We start from the raw sequence: 17,052 nt of genomic DNA on the forward strand, positions 1-17,052 counted from the left end.
ATAGTAGGCAGTTTTAATAAACAGTATGTTCCTGGCCCCTTATTCCTCCAGCACTTTCTTTGTCGCTGCCTCTGGTGTGGCGCTTGCACCCTCCTCTATGTTCTCCTGTTCCGCTATATGTCCGACCCTCGGTCTGTATTCTTACCTCTTCGTTCGAATATCTGTCCATCCTTCTATCCCACGTTTTGTCTCCATGTCTTACTACCTAGCCGGTAGCTCCCTACACTCCCCGTCACCCCAAGGGCCCCTTCCTGCCCCACTTTGTCCCCTAGTTGCGTGACACAGCCCAGCCACCCTGGCAGCACAGTTTTAGTCAGCTGGTAAAGCCTAAAAGCGCCATCCCAGGGCCTGTTAACACTCCAACAGGCCTCCAAGAGTGCCTGGCACTTTGTCTTTTTTGAAATGGAAAAAATATATGTTTCTTTGAGCACGGAAAAAAACCTTCCAGGCTCTGCCTGTTCCTTTTCCCTGGTAATTTCCCCCTTGCTCCCACTCAAAAGGCATATAGGGAATAGCAAACCAAGTTTAGATTTGTCATGGAACTTGAATGCATTGAAGGATGGGGGCTATGGAGATCCTCAGATCAGACCCTCTGATTGTATATATGTGGACACTGAAGCCCAGAGAGGGCAAGGCTCTCAGTCCAGTCACACAGCATCTCTGTGGTAGAAGCAGGGTAGAAGCCAGAGTTGCAGTGTCCTGGCCCCTGATCCAGGAGCCTTGGTGAGAGTGGGACCCCGAAGCTGCTTTCCTGGTGTTTCTTGGGAATCAGTTGATCCAGAGACATCAGATATGCAACCTGGGAGCCTTGCTGTCCTCTCCTGTCTCCTTGTCCTCTGGGACCTAACCTGGCTGCCCACCTGCCTGGGTTGGGCATTCTCCATCTGGGGCTGCTATTGCCTCCCGCACTGGCATGGGAGTTCCAGGAAGGTAGGGACCCTTGTTGGGCCTATCTACCCTGTTCCCCACGCAAGCCCCTGTCAGTGCCTGGATGTCCATGTTGACTGACAGGTTGATGTGTATGCGTAGGGGAGCCCTGGTGCTGGCTCAGGGTCAGATCAGAACTTTTATTTGTGTGTGTGTGTGTGTGTGTGTGTGTGTGTAGGGATATTGAGGAGGGGGAGAGCTGTGCTTGCCGAAGGGCCCACTGAGATGAGATAGGGACTCCAAGGCCAAGGAGAACCCACACCCTTTGCTGAGTGGCCCTAGAGCCACATCACACATCCCATGCCCTCTCTGATGTCATCCTGGGGCCTCTAAGGGCTATCCTTCAGGGGAAGGAGGCAGGGTGGTTGGGTGGCCAGGGGACAGGCACTGTCTGTCTGAATTGAGATCGCCAAGCCCCAGAGACCCACAATCACAGGGTTGGTCTGGGCCAGGCTGTGGGCAGGACCTGTAAAAGCTACTCTCCGCCCCCATCCTCCCCCTCACCCCAGCAGCCCTCCAACTTTGTGGGCTGCAGCATGAGGTCAGGCTGTGGTGGGCTGGTGGTGGAGCCTGTGGGTGGGAAGGAAGAGCCCCCTCTCTCCTCCTCCTTCATCTCCTCCTCACCCTCCCAGAGTTTGTCTTGGGAGCTGCTTCCTGGGAGGGACATGTGGAAGGGTCCCAGGCAAGGGGGCAGGATCCTGAGCTCTGTTCAGGGGCTCTGGGTGTCTACTGCTGCAGGGTGAGCTGAGGACAGCACTGGAGGCAGAGGACGGGTCTCCAGCCATCTGGACCAGCTTGGCCTCAGCCCCCTCGCTTTCTCTGCATTTCACCTCAGCCCTACCCCTTCCTTTATTGCACTTTCTTCTGCTCTTTCTCACCTGGCTGCCTGCTAACCCCCATCCTCAGAGGACCCTCACACCCCACCACCCCTTCCTTTGCAGAAGCCCCATGCATGTAGGGTTTCTGGGAGCCCCACCCCTTGGGGACACACAGAGAAGCTCACAGGAGCAGAGAATAATCTGGAAAGAAGGGACCATAGAAACCAGGACCCAGCCCTGTTTTTCCAGGTGAGGAAACTGAGCCTAGACAGGAAGGAGCAAGTTGAGGGCTGAAACTAGATCAGGCAGAGGGAGCTGTTGGGGAGGTTAGAGGGACTTTCCTCTGACCTCAGCTGCCTGTATGTGTGCATGGGGAGGGTGCGGGGCAAGGTGAGGGGCTCGAGCTGGAAGTGGGCTTGCCTTTGCTCATTTCCCTTCAGCACACTGTGACCTTCCTCTGAAGGACAGGAATGGCGTGGGGTGTGGGGGCTGGGGGTGGACATCCTGCTCAGGGTGTCCGTGCCCAGTGTGACCCCACCTATTTCGTTTGGCCCAAGGCAGGCCGACTTCCCCCAGGGAACGGGGTGGGGGTGGGGAGAGTGCTGTGGGGTGGTGCACCATCTGCTTGCAGCAGAAAACCTCTAGCTCCTTTGAGATAGGCCAGTAAAGCCAGGCAGGGGTCCTATCCTGGGTGTGAAAGGGGCCCATCGCTGGGTCTGTTGTGTGGATGCTGCAGGATGCCATCAAGCTGACACTATATCTGGTGTTTGTTAGGAACAGGGAGACAGGCTCTTGGATGTCTGAGGAAGAGCCGGGGACAGGGACTGAGTAGGCCTGGATTTTCTGCCTCCAGCTGCCTAGTCCAAATGTCTGGAGGCAGTCATGAGCTGCCCCAACACTCTCCTCTTGATGGCTGCAGAAGGCAGGCGGGAGGGAATGAGTGCCTCTGTGTCCTAGCTCAAGGAGGGAGAGCCCAGAAAGGGCAAAAGTGACCCTTGAAACTCCCCTGGGCCTGTGCCTGGCTTGGCCAGTGCTCCAGCTCCCCTCACAGCCAGCCCAGGGCTCCCAGCCCAGCACAGAGCTCCCCACTGCGGAGTGCTCTGGGGTGTGGGGTGAGCACAGCCACGGCAGTCCCCTGGGTTGTGAGCTGACTGGGGGTCTTTGTGCTCCTCCCAGGGCATAGCTCTCTGTCCCCCACCCCCACTTGGCAGTGCTCAGTGAGGTGTCTGTGTGCCCCTCACCTTTGCAAGCCCCTCCCACCACTACATTTTCCCCTCCCCACATCTGGCCCTACTCCAGCTGCCCCCTTAGTGCACACCCCCCTGACGTGGCCACAGCTCCTCAGGAATTTATTTTTTTTTTACAACCTGTCACAATCCCACGTTGTGGCAGCCTGATCAATAGCCCCTTTTCATGAGGCTGGGTGGGGGCCCTAAACCACCAGGGAGCGGTCCTTTACCCTCCCAGGCCTGATGGGTGGGCTTTCCGTGAGGCCTGCGGGAATATGTGTGCAAGTGTGAGTGCGTGTGTCAGGGCACCCATGGTCTTGTGCTGGGCAGGGCTGGTCTGAGTGTAATTGATTTTCCCCTCGCAGCTCCTACTCCTCTTTTTTTCTTCCCAACTGAGTTCCCTGGAATTATTTGCTGCTGCTCCTTTAGCTGCATGGGAGAGAGTAGTGGAAGAGTCTGTTGGGTTCCTACCTGACGTTACCCTGGGCCATTCTGGAGTGGGGCTATGGGTCTACCTGCAACAGCCTGAGGAATCCCCATCCTGGGCAGGGAGGGGTGTAGGGACTGTTGCAAGTCCTCAGATGGGTGCTTATTGGGATGCAAGTGTCTCAGAGTGAGGCTCAGGGTAAGGGCATACAGAGTTTCTCTGTGCCACTGCCTAGAAGGAAAGAGCTGATTGGCCCTGGCAAAAAGCTTAGCTCTGCAACACCTTCAGTGCCATCCTATCACCTGTCACCCTTTACAGTAACGCCTCACATCCATTGTCTCAACTTTGCCCACTAGGGATTGTACTCTCCCCTCATTTTACAGATGAAGAAACTGATGGTTGGCGTGGCACAATGACTTTCCCTGGGTGACACAGCCAGAAAGCTGTAGAACTGGGACTAGCACCCAACTCTCCTACTTCCTGATCCAGGGCTCACTCTACCATTGCTCAGTGCCTCTGTCGCCATATCTAACACTTAGAAGCACTGCCTAGGTGCCAGCCACTGTTCTAAGTGTCACTTAGTCCAGTGGATCTGCTTAGCAGCAGAATAAGGTCAGGACTATGATTATCGTCCATACTTTACGGATGAGGAGACTGAGGCACAGAAAGTTGGAAAGTGATTTGCCCAAGGTCACACAGCTAGTAAGTAGCAGAGTTGCACTTTGTACCCAGGTTGTCTGGCTCCAGAATCCATTGTACTGCCTTTTGTATGACACAGTTGGGCTGTGGTAGTGGTAGAATGAGGGAAGCCCCGTGCCTCAGGCATAGAAACACACGCATTCACCCTGAGGCTTTTTCACCTGCCCTCAGCCTACCCCCATGAAGACTCTACATTTCTCTGCCTGATGGTTGAGCTGACATCCAGGGCAGCAGCAGCACTATAGGACACACAGGAAATAGGGGGGTTTATGGAAAAAGGGATGGCAAAGACCTGGAGGCTCCAGTTATCTCTAGAGTCATTCAAGATGCAGCCCAGTAAGGAACCTGTGAAAAGGTACCATGTTCTCATCTTCCAGGCACCATTACCGAATATCTGTTCTATGCAAGACTCTGGCTTAGGTTGGGGTAGGGGGCTTGGGGAACAGGGGCTGCTGGTGGTTGAAGGAGATGAACTATCTTTGTTTTTCTTACGAGGCTGAGCTCTCCTTGCTTTGCTGAAGCTCATGGGATACGGGAAAGATCAAAAAACACCCAGAGAAATAGCCTAGACATTGCTTGGGCCATTTCAGAATGTCACAATGTGCATGGCAAATATTAGGATTGTAGCTTTCGCTGACTATTGTGTTCACTCATTACCAGATGTTTTTATTGAGTGCCTAGTCTATGCCAGGCACCGTGAAGCTCTTGTTCTCATTATTTATAGCAATTGCTCCTTTTGTAGTTTTTGTACTCTTTGTAGTTTTTGTACTTCCTGTAGTTTTCCCTTTTGCAGTTTTCAGGTTTGATTGCCTTTTTTTTTTTTTTTAAGAACTGGGTCTCTCAGAACCCATCATATCTGATTCAGTTAAATGTATATACCAAAAGGTAAATTGGGTTTTTTTTGCTCGTCATTTGTTTGATCCTATTTATTCATGGTTGTCCCTTGAGTATCTTTTAACATTCATTCACCCATTAGCAAACATTATTGAGAAGCTACTGTAGGCACTGTGCTTGGTGTCATGCGTGGATGGAATCTGCTCTGACACGGTTTCCTGCCCTTAGGGAAGCTCTAGGATCATTGCAGGACCCACACTCTTATATTCTTCTAGCCTTTTCCAGAAGCAAGATAAGTTTGGCTCCAACTCAGAGCCTTAGGGATACTTACAAATATAGCAACCCAGTCTCAGGAAGGTCATCTTGAGTGACCCATCATAAAGGTTTCTTCCCACCCATCATAAAGGTTTCTGACTCTGGGTAGGATTTTGTTTCCAGGAGTGAGTTCTGGCATACAGGCCTCATCCACATCCAAGACCCAAGGGGACATGGCTCATCTTGAGCAAAGTGCCAGCTGTGTGCGGTTATGCCATTGAGAGGAAAAGAGGAGTACACACTGGAGGTAGCCTTGCTTCACCATTTCTCCTCTGATTCTCATCAGGGCTGGCAGGGAAGGAAGGTGGAAGAATTCCAATTTGGCCTAGTGTACTGAAGGCCAGGCAAGAGGGGTCACCTGGGGCTAGGTCTGGCTCTGCCATTGCCTCGGACGACCTTAAGAAAGCTGCAGTCCTAAGAAACATTAATTTTTGCTCTCCTCAGTGTTGGGTACTCTAGGCAACAAGTTGGATGCAGTCCCTGCTTTCTAGGAATCTCAGCTTCATTTCTCCCATCTGTTAGGTATGAAATCTCCCATCTATTAGAAAACCGGTGTGCAGGTATTGTTACTGCCATGGATTTGCTGGGAAAACTTGAGTGAGTCATCTCTTCTTAGTTTCTGCATTTGTAAATGTGGAGGATGGTGATTGAGTGGCATGGGGTCTTGGATATTTCCATCCCTGGCTACTAGGAGTCCCCAAGTCAACAGTGAAATCAAAGTGTGAACTTGTGTTGGACCCTTGTGAGGAAAGGCAAGAGAGAAATCAAATCTTAACACTCGGTTTCTTACTGAATTTAAACAGGCTTTCTGGTGGTACTTGCTGTCACAACTCTTGGGAGCCCTCTACTACTATGATTAATGCAAATGCCCCAAGTTTTCCGTGCATTTCTCCGCAGAGGTAGAGTTTGGACACGGGGCAGAGAGTGGGGGAGTTGCAGAATGCTGGGGCCTGAACAAGGTGGGAATGGCAACTTCCTTCTCAAATATCTAATGTTCTCTTGGTTGCCCCAACTAATCGGAGATCTCACCAAAGTTGTGTCTTCTGAACTCCCTGTAAATTATCCTCAGCAAGCCACTGAACCTTCCCGTGCACATGGCGTAAGTATTTAAATCACCCCCCCCCCCCCCCCCCCCCCGCCCACGGTGCCAGTCACTTACAGAGCTCAATAGATATTAGTCTGCGTGCCCGGTCACCCCGTTCCTTCACCCTTAGTTGCTGGCCCTGGGCTTGTGCCTTGTCCCAGCCCCCCCGCATTGGTGTGACCGGAGGAAGTGGCAGCAGCGCGGGGATTGGAAGAACTCGAAGGCAAAGCCCCGCCCACCACAATTTGGGCCGCTTTCTGGGGAGTTCGGTGGGCCGGACTGCGCCCTCATTGGTCGAAGGTCCTGTAGGTGGGCGGGGCGTCCCCGCCACCCGACTCGCCGCTGCTCCCTCCCCACCTGCGCAGAGAGTGGCCGCGGGTTGACAACAGCTAAGCAGCCGCGGCAGCTGCTCCTCTGGCTGGCACCGTTACCCACGCCCAACCCCAGGCTCCGCGCGTGCCTCCCGCCCGCTGGCAGCTGAGTCGGGGTCTCGAACCCAAAGCGACGGACGCGGCCTCCAGGTGGGAGTTGGGGCGACGGCCGGGGGAGGTCGGGGCCGGCGGGGGGCCGGGGCTCCCTCGCCTCGCCTCTCCTCGCCTCGCCTCTCCGGCGCGCTCCGGCCCCCGCTCTTAGCGGTTCGGCTGCGCGGCGTCCACGGGAGACGCGGAGGGAGCGAGCCGAGCCATTTGCGTCCCCAGGATTAGAGGCCGGTGTCGCCGAAATTGGGGGACCCCCGGAGCCCGCCAGCCGCGCTTCTCCCTAGGAAGCCTCGGGAGTGGGGTGGTGGAAGGCGGCTGTCCGCCCATTACCCCCGGGCCTGACTGGAGCCCGGAGCTGTAGCTCAGGGGCTTCGGAGACGGGCTGGAACTGGGCGCGGTGGCGGGGCTTGGGCTTTGCGGTCGGGTCACGCCGCTTTTCCTCTCCTCTCCTCCTTCCTCTGCTTTGAGCGCATTTCCAGGAAGCCCCTGGTTGGGCAGCATGGGCTTTCCCCTCGGCCACTGCCCTCCTTCTGAGAAACGCCCGGACTTTCCTGGTATTGAGGTGGCAGCGGGGATCAAGCGAAAACCTTTGGATAAGTCGTTTCTTCCAGGGCTCAGTTTCCCCATGAAGTCCAAAACGGGTTTAGATTAGAGAACCTCTGAGCAAAGGCCTTTTAGTGGAAGTTTTTGGGATTTCCCAATTAGATAGTCTGAGGTTCTCTCCTCCATTTCTCTTCTCCCAAACTCTTTAAAGTACTGAGTTACGACTCAGGGAACCAAGGCTTAGCCACTAATTCATGTGACCTTAGGCGAGTCATGCTACTTCTGTGGGCCACAGAGTTTTCAACCGCACCTTGGGTGGTGGGCTGGATTTCGGTATCTAAAGGGCCAGTCTCTTCCACCCTGACATCTGGTGACTTGTCCAGGCTCTTAAACTGGCAGGTAAAGGGTTGTTTCTGAGATGCTTGGGGCGACAGGAGCTATGCAGATGGAGAGCCTTGTGGTGATTATGCAGCTAAGCCAGCTGGAAAACTAGTGGTGGTGGGGAGGGCAAGCAGGACAGCAGCCAGACTGGTGGGGAGTGGTGGGGCCAACGCAGAGCCCTGGGCCCCAGAGGTTGCGCTGGAGGGCCCTGGCTTGTCTCCATCTCACTCAGAGCACCCACGTCTGCCGACCCCGAAGGAGACGGTGATGAATCACACCCAGGGCTATTTTCAAACCCTGACTCCTGCTGCGGACCTGTTCCCGCCCCCACTCTAGGGGTTGATGTCCCCACCCACCGTCTGTCTTACTGCTCTCTGAATTTTCCCTTCACTTTCATCCTCCTGGAATAGAAGAGAGACAGTTCTTGTGGGGGGAATGAGAAGGCGGGCAGCCCAAGGGCGTAGAGAAGGTGGTGACTGCAGGTGGTTTCTGAGTGGTTGATGGAGTGAACGGAAAGAATGTGATGGGAATGATGGTTTTAGGGGTGGGAGATTCTTTCACCCTAAAGCTACAGCTACCATATCGCTGGACATTCTGGGCTGGTCCTCATTTCCAGGATTTGGCCTTTGTCCAACTATTTTCTGGATTTGGGATTTGGAATTTCTACTCCCTGGACCTCTGTAGTTAGAAAACACCACATGGATAGAGTCTGGTTTCCCCTATTTGCTTGCCTTTTCTCCACTCCGTAAGCAATTCTTGGAGCAGTATGCTAAACCTCTCTGTGCATCTGCAGCTCCTCTCCCTGATCTGGAGAGGAGAGGGAGATGATATCTGGAGGTGTTTAGGGCAAGAAGAGAGGCTGAAGTTGCACTAAAGGGCTGTGTACCCTGTGTGAGTCCTGGGCGGGGGGGGGGGGGGGGGGGGGCGGGTGGCATGAGTCTTGCGGGGAAGACAGAAGACAACACTTCCTGAGTTTGAACAGAGGAGTGAAGGAAGTGGCACAGAGAAGTCCAAACTTTGACACTCTCTGTCTTCTTGAGGTTTAAAAATTCCATTCTTAGGGCTATAGATTGGAGAGGAGGGAGCAGAGGACCCCTGGATCCGGGTATAGGGATAACAGCAGCAACACAAAAGCAAGAAAGTCCCGAAGGGAGGAGAGGATCGAGTCTCTAATGGGGCTGCTGTGGCAGCGGTCAGTGCTTTTCTGCCCGGAGACTCCTGGAGCTCCCTGTTCCAGCCTTGGAAAGTTCAGGTTCAACAGATGACAGGTTTAACAAAGGCAGGCTGTGCCTCCACCTTCTTGGGGAAGGTGGGGCATGGGGTCTCTCTCTGGAAGAAGGAGTTGCCTCTGGCTTGAATAGGATAAGGAGAACTTTTTTCTTGGACTCCCAGTTTGGGTAAGATTGAGTGTCATGGCCCTGGGCCTTTGGGAGGCTGTTATCAGATAAAGTAAAGATAGGGGATCTGAAAGATGCGAGGGCTCTAGGATGGGATGTGTGAACTCCCCCACCCTACAACCCTAAACAGAGGAGTTGAGCACAGGGCTGGAAACACAGTTGTTGGTGTCAAGTGTTTATTACGGCTTTATTCATCTGTGACCCGGGGCCTTGGTTTATGTGTGTATATTAAGGGGGAGCGGGTCCTAGTAAATTTGAATCAGTGGACAGGAGGCACCAGTCTGGGCCCTTGTCACCAGTCTGAAGTGCCGTGTTTGTGTGTTGAGTCTCCTCTTGCCCAGCCTTCCACCTTGGGAACTTGCATGCCCACTGTTGCTGTCCCTATTTACCCGCGACCTCTCAGGGACTGCAGAACTGGAGGTCAAGTGCCTCAGGAGTCCAGCATGTTGCGGGGCCAAGAACTGGGGACTGGGAGCAGGACTCGTGGAGGTTTAAATCCAGGCTCTGCTGCACCACTCAATCTCTCAGTCTCTTGGTTTTTCCCCGCTTTTTCCACTTTACTGGATTAAACAAGAGGATCCATGGCTAAGTGCTTGGTGAACTACCAAGTGCTATATAAATTATTAGCCATTAAATTCTTGGTACTAGGTCTTGTGGAGGACACAAAGTGTAACCTCCACCTTCAGGGAACCTACCATCTAGTAGATGGGGGTGAGTGGCATGAATGATACAAGACACACGAAGTCTTTACCTCGGTGAGGGCTTTAAAAAAATTATTATGAAGAATTTCGAACATACATAAAAGTAGAGATGATTAATGTAATAAGGTCCCATGTGCTCGTCACCCAACTTCAACAGCCGTTAGCCCATGGCCAATCCTTCCCTGTATATGCCTCCATCTACTTCATTCTCTTTCTTGTTATTTTGACATGAATCCCAGACACCTTTTGATTTATCTTTAAATAGTCATATCTATCTATCTATCTATCTATCTATCTATCTATCTATCTATATGTCTATATATATCTATATATGAGTGATAGGGACTTAAATGATAGACACTGCACCACTATCACACTTTAAAACAGTCCCTTAATATCATCAAATATCCTGGCAGTGTTCATATTTCCAATTGTTGAGGAGGATATTTTGCCCTGGGAGGCCTGACCAGGGAGCAGTGGCTTTTGACTGAGGGGAAGGTGACTGGCAGAGGCAGTGACATTTGAGCTGAGCCTTGAAAGAGAGGCCCAGGAAAGGTCTGAGCTGGAGGGATTATGGAGCCCTAGCCCCTTGTTTTACAGTGCCTGCTGCCATCTCTGAAGCTCTGGCTCTGGGGCTCGGGCTCCCAAGGCTGACTTGTGGAGGCTTCTTGTGGAAAGTACATGCGTGCCTTGGTTCTCTAGTGGTAAATGAGAGTTCTGACTCTCTTGCTGGCCTCCCCAGTTCCAGGGCCACCCAGGATCTTGAGGTCGGCAGGCCTGGGAGAATTCCTGGGAGGCTGCTTGCCTCCTGGCCCCTCCCCTGCCCCTGGCCCCTGAGGCCAGTTCCATTTCAGAGCAAAACAGGATGCATTCAGGATGAGCGTCTTTCCCAGCTTGTCATCTAATCACCATGACCCAGCTTGGAGCTTCCTCTCTCATTCATGATAAAAACCCTCACTGTCTCGCTTTTCCCTCCCACTCCAGTGAGGGTGTGCTGACTTCCTCCATATCCGGGCCAGCCCTCCTCCACCCCTGTGTGGAGCCGAGAGAGAGCTTCCCTCATCCAGGCCTCGCTGCCCCAGAGCCTCCTGCTCTTGGGCTGTCCTTGGGAAAGGAGTGGCTCCTTTCCAACAAGCCTGGGGTCCTGCCACTGCTTGGTTAATGATTGAGCCACATAATAACCACTTTGGAAAGTCACCTCTAGGGATGGCCATTAACTAACTCTTTGTCCACCCCAGGCCTTAAAGGGACCCCATTTCTGAGCCCTTACCTTCCCCCAAGGGGACATTAACGAACATTCAGTCATGGGAACTTCTGGGGCCAATTAAACTTCTGCTCCTCTGTTTTCCCTTGGGCAAACAGAAGTAGTCATTCACATTGCTTGAAGGACACATATGCAACTTGGGTGGTATTATAGAGAGGGGCAGGGAGTTGAGTTAATAGGGATTCAGATGGACAGTGGGGTAGGAGTTTTTTGGGTGTTTTTAGGCATCAGAGTCAAAAGGGGGTTGGGGTGTTTCCAGGAGCAGCTGACTCCCTGATTCAATCTGAAAGTCTAAAAGAGCAAGAAATGCCCACCCAAAGGGTTTGCCATTACTGGGGGTGGGGTGGAGCTGTGTGTTTTTGTTTTCAGTCCGCTGTAGGTCCCTTCACACCAGGCTGGGACACGAGGCCTGAGACCCCCATAGTGGAGGAGGAGACCTTCCTCAGAGAACCTGTATCTTGACAAGCAGTGGGAGTTGGGAAGGGTCAAGCTAGGACCCAGGTCCAATTTAGAAAGCTCTAGACCACAAGAAGCTTTCTGCAGTTTCAGTGAGACGAGAAGGAACCAACATTTAGTGAACCCTGTGGGCCTACGTTAGGGTCAGGAAACCTGGCTTCTGGTTGTGTCTCTCTATAGCTACCTCTCCATGAGTGACTTCAGAGAAGACATTTGCTTTCTCTGGGCCTAGATCTTTAAAATGCAGGGCCCATGGCATGGACTCAGTGGTCTCCCAGGCTTCCTTTTAGCCATGAGAGTATGCGTTTCCAGTCAAGAGCATTTTCTTATCCACAAGGCAAAGGTGAGCTGGCTTCAAATTCTGCCAGGGCCAATCACTAAATACTCTTAGCCGGCTGGTCAGTTAGGGCTGGCCGGGCCTTGAACTGCCAGAGCTTGGGTCTTCCTCGAGCGTGGGCTTTTGTACAGTTTGCTCTCTCGCCCCTCCTCATGTTTCCATCTGTCTCAGGTGGCCACCCTCTGACCCATTCAGCCACAAGTTAATGAGTGACCTGCTCCCCCTGGGTAGTACCAGCCCAAGGTGCTCCTGAGATCCCAGGTCTCTGTGGGAATCAGCCGAGGGCCTAGCCAGCTCCAGTCACCTTGATGCTTCTCCCACAGTACCCCAGAGGTAGGAAGCAGGCAGAGCTTGGGGAAGAAGAACCTTTAGAGGGCAGTGGGTCTGACTCTCTTTCTGAAGCTCGGGTCTTCCCCCTCCAAGTACTTGTGCAGCTCCTGTCACCCATCTTCAATAACTGGGAGTGCAATGTTTCAAGGCAGTTGCTTACATCCATGTAATCTCCCAAAGTTTTTTTCTGATGTTGAGCTGATCTCTGTCTCCCTATGGCTTTTACCCCCGAGCCCCAGCTCTGCCCCCTGGGACCACTTAGACCCTATCTGTTCTCTCTGATCTGTAGATGTCTGAGGACAGAGCCCAAGTCCCCCTGTGTTTTCCCTAGGCCAAACAGCCTCAGCTTCTCCAAGTGCCCCTCAGGGGACCTGGGACCAGTCCCCTTCCCAGCCTCATTACTGTCCTTTGCACATGCTACCCTTTGTGCCTCTGGGGCACGAAATGGGGCTCTGGAAGTCCCTCACTCTCGTCTGTGTTTCTGTAGCCTGAACTTTTCCAGAAGGCTTCTCCATTCCCTTTTCCTGGTTGACTCCAGAATCTCAGGTAGATTCTGAACCCCAGGAGTCCTGGGTGCAAACACCTCATACGGTTCTCTCTGATTTGTTTGTCATTCCGGTCCAGCCAGCTCCCATGACTGTGGTGCCCTGGGAGGGTAGGGCCTTCTCCTCAGTGCTCCCACAGCAGAGGGCAAGCCTGAGGGGAGGAGGTGCTCACTGGGATGGGCCGACTGCATGGTACTGTGTGGGGGCTGCCCGTATAGCCCGCTTTCCTGTGACTTGCTTTTGCCTCTTGAGCTGGTCGGGGGGGTGGAGGAAGGGGATATTTTAAGGAGCATCGAAACTGGAAATGAGTCCGAGCCATGCCCACAGTGGGGCCTAGAAGGGTGAATCAGACGGGGAGAAACACCAACTCAGCCACGCCTCTAGCAGTTGATGACGATGACATTGACACGTCCTCCCATTTCTTTAAAGTTTCCAAGGCACCTTCACTTCCACGATCCCATTCTGTTCTCAGAGCAGCCCAGTCAGATAGACAGCGTGAGCCCCCCGGTGCGATCCTGGCTGATCCCCACCTGAGGCCCAGAGGGAGGAAGGGCACAGTCTCCAGGGAGGGGGGATTTGGAACCCAGGTCTCTGACGCTCAGCCCTCCCTGTTTCCCCCAAACCACACTCGGCAGCCAGGGCAGCTGGGGCTGACTTGGCAGCTTCCCCACCACAGAGGAACCTCTGCCCAAGCTGCAACTCTGTTCCCATGGTAGAGGGAGTGACCTCCAGGGGAGGTGCCTGAGGATTTCCTGTCCTTTATCTGGGCTGGCCAAAGGCAGGCCTGTCTGAGGTGTGAGATAGGCACTTGCAGCCACCTTTTCTGCTCCAGGCTGAAGTCAAGTCCGGAGGGACAGGGGCAGCAAGTTTGGGAAGCACCTTGCCCCAAACATCTGGTCTGAGCCGCCCTCACCTGAGTAGGGCCTTCTAAATGGGGACAACAGAGAGGGGCGTGTGGGAAAGTGGCCAGAGTGGAGCCGAAGCAAAACACCCCCCGAAGTGTACACACGGTGCCTGGGGCAGGAGAGTGTCATGGTGAAGAGTGGGGACTCTGGTATAATGCAGCGCTGGGTGACTTTGGGCAAATTACGTAATCTCTGTGAGCCTCCATTTTGTCAGCTATAAAATGGAGATATGTACTTACCTCATGGGTTGCTGAATATTAAACCCAATAATATAAACAGTACTCTCACTGTTATTGTTGTTTAGTAGTACTTTCTGCCACCTTGTCACTTTGCTGTCTCTCACTGACCTGGGGACATGCTGTGTGCAAACCTGCCACGTCCTGGGCGTAGGTCTGGACTTTTCTGTCACTTCAGATTCCACCTCCTCCCGAAAAGCTCTTCCTGGCCATGCCCGCCTACAGGGTTCCCTTCCTCTGGCCTCCTTAGTGGCATTTATGACACTGCAAGAGGCTGTAGTAATGATGATAACACCAAGAATAATAGTGAACTCTTCTCAATTTTTGGCACATTTGAATTTACTTAGCTCCCATGACAATTCAGCAAAGTAGGTACTGCTGTCGTCACCCCCATTTTATGTATGAAGAAACCGAGGCAAGGAGAGGTTAAAAGAAGAACTTCCTCAAGGTCACTCCAGCGGCTCGGGAATGATGGAGCTGGGATCAGGACACAGGCAGTCTGAGTCCACCACCCACACCCTTAGTGGCTGTGTCATGCTTCCCCCTTGCCTTTCCCAGATGCCTGGCTGGGAGGCAAGACCTGAAGCTTGGGTCTCCCTTCTACCCCTGACTGCTCCCCGCACCCACCAGCAATCACTCACTGCTGTGCAGACAGTCCCCAGGTCCTTGCCTGCTCCCAGACCCCCGAGGTGGACAGATGGAGAGGAGAGAAAACACTGAGGGCTGGGTATCCATGCTCTAGAGCAGAGCTGCACTGGGGTGGGGGAGTGTGCGCAGGAGGGATTTGGGGGTTGTTCCGATGTCAGCAGCAGGCCTGCCTGGTTAGCACTTTCCAGCACTGAGGGTGGAGAGCAGGCTGCTGGGTGGCATCAGGGGAGAAGAGACATTTTAATGAGCTATCTCCACAACCAGGTTGCATTATTTAGAAGGTTAGGGGCAGGCGGGAGGCTGTCTGGATTCACTTTTGTGAGCCCTCCAGCTGGTGTGGCCCATGCTAAAATTGGGTAGGTATGTGGTGGGCTTTTGTCTGGAAACTCTAGTCCTCCCCACAATGTTCCCACCTCAGGGCTCTTGGGTGCTGCAGGCGTCCTTCCCTCAGGCTGTACCAGTTGCCAGCTCCATTGCTTTCGAGCTCATTCTCTGTTAACTTGCCTCCAAACAAGCTCCAGGGGGGTGCTTCAGAGGACATTCCATCTTAGCCTCTGCCTCCCTGAGAAGGATGGGCATGGTAGCAGCTCTGGCCAAGTACTCCAGGAGAGTTCAACATTTGTCCAGTTTTCAGACCTTGGTGCCTACCATAACGGCCTGGTGTGGAGTAGGTGCTCAGGTAATAGTGGTTGAATAAGTACACAACCAAGGGGGAGTGGATTTGGAGGGGAGAGCCTGGGGAGGCTGACATGGGAACAGATCAACAGGAGGGCGGTGGGTATTTAGGCAGGCTCCTGGCTCCATCCGTAGTCCAGTAGAAGCCACTTGACCTTTCCATAGCCTTAGTTTTCCCATTTGTGCGGCAGACCTGCTTTGGACAGGGCTGCTGTGGAGACCAAAGAGATATGGGATGATTAGGTGCTTTCTCCACTACTCTGAACTTACTTCAGGTTAAGGGTTCATACTGCAAAAACCCTGGTGTATGTTTTTTGTGTCTATAGCCTAGGCGATTTCTCCTATTTAATGAGGAGGATTCTAACTTAGTGGCTCTGACTCTGGAGCCAGACTGCCTAGATGTGCATCCTGGCCCACCACTTCTTCACTGCTGATCTTGGGCAAATTACCTGATAGCTGTGGGCCTCAATTTTCTCATTGGTCAAATAGAGATATTGTCAGAGCATTTACCTCACAGGGCTGTTGTGAAGATTCAGTAACATAAATCATCTAAAAAGTACCTAAAGTAATGCCTGGGACATAACGATGACTTGTACTCTTTGGCTGTTATTATTATCATCTCATTTTATACTTGCAAATACCTCATGTTGTCGGTACTATGATCGTAACGCTATTTGACAGATGAGGAGACTGAGACATAGAGAAGTTAAGTCTTATACAGTAGGATCGGTGTAAGGTCCTTAGCCCAGGGTCTGGCACATAGTAAGTACTCAGTAAATATTAGTGTCTTTTGTGAATTATTCTTAATAATTACGTTTAGTATCATAAATACTGTTATCAATAATGATCACAGCCACAGCTGAGAAGTAGCAGAGCCAAGACTAAAAGCCAAGTCTTCAGATCGCTAGCCTGTTACTCTTCCCACTCACTGTACCCCAGAACCTCTATGCTCCGAGGCCTTAACACAGCCATTAGACCACTGTTTTGGGTTCTCCTTCCCTTCACCCCACCATGGCCTGACCATGCCTGTCATCACCCCTGCCCCGACCCTCTCCTTTGTGCTCCTCGTCCCGGCCCTCCCTTTGGCTGCTGCGGGGCTCCGGGGCGGGCTTGTGTCTGCTGGCTTCCAGAGGGAGAGCAGGCCCCACCTGAGGAGGCTACTTCTCTCAAGCCCATTTCCTTTCTGTCAGAGACAATTTTCTCTGGATCTCAGGGTGGGGCCAGGCTCCTCCAAGGCATTTCCTGCACGGGAGTTTATATTTGGCCTCAGCAAAAGGAAAGGGAAGTAGGACTAGGAAGTGGGGGTGGGATGTAGATGTGGTGGCCCAGGGTCAAAACGGGCGAGCGCCAAGACTTTGCAGGCCAGGAAAGGGAAGCAGGAGATGGCACATAGCCTTTCTCTCAAGTGAGCTTGGATGCCCTCACGGGAGCTTGGGATGGGAGAACTAAATGCTCCTTGAGGCCAGAATGCCTCCACCCTCAGGCAGAGTTCATTTTCCCTTCTCACATCTCTGGGTCTTGGTTCCTGGCTATGTGGTTTCTGCCCTGGGGCAAGGTGGGTCGCCAGTCAGCCAGTCTGCTGGGTCGCAGGTGTGCGCTCAGTTCTGTGTCCTCACTATGGGGATACCAGAGGAGGGGGTGCAGTCAGAGGTCTGCACCCTGTTGAGTTGGGAAGCAGGACTTCTTATCTAGGTGTTGCAAGAATATTCAGTAGCCCATACCACACAGCAGTGGGGATACTGAGACCCAAAGGACCCCAGTGCGGTGGAGCTCCAGTTGAATGGGGGAGACAGAGTTATGTGCTGCCAAGAAGGTACGGGAA

At 52.9% G+C, this 17,052-nt stretch overlaps 1 protein-coding gene across 6 annotated transcripts in view; it reads left to right on the top strand.

Annotated features, from left to right (window-relative positions):
• Positions 1-17,052, top strand: part of STARD8 (StAR related lipid transfer domain containing 8) — a 71,231-nt gene that overhangs the window by 32,138 nt on the left and 22,041 nt on the right. Inside the window, exon 1 of one of the 6 annotated variants that reach the window (XM_068533186.1) lies at positions 1,932-1,994. The exons of 3 other annotated variants lie outside the window; for them this stretch is intronic. The gene's annotated coding sequence lies outside the window, so the exon portion shown is untranslated. Of the gene's footprint in view, positions 1-1,931; positions 1,995-6,726; positions 6,855-17,052 lie in introns of those variants that run through there. 2 more of the 6 variants (XM_068533183.1, XM_068533187.1) reach the window with 2 other exon arrangements.

The sequence above is a fragment of the Eschrichtius robustus genome, chromosome X, assembly GCF_028021215.1.
Source record: "Eschrichtius robustus isolate mEscRob2 chromosome X, mEscRob2.pri, whole genome shotgun sequence".
In the NCBI taxonomy this organism is placed as follows: Eukaryota; Metazoa; Chordata; class Mammalia; order Artiodactyla; family Eschrichtiidae; genus Eschrichtius; species Eschrichtius robustus.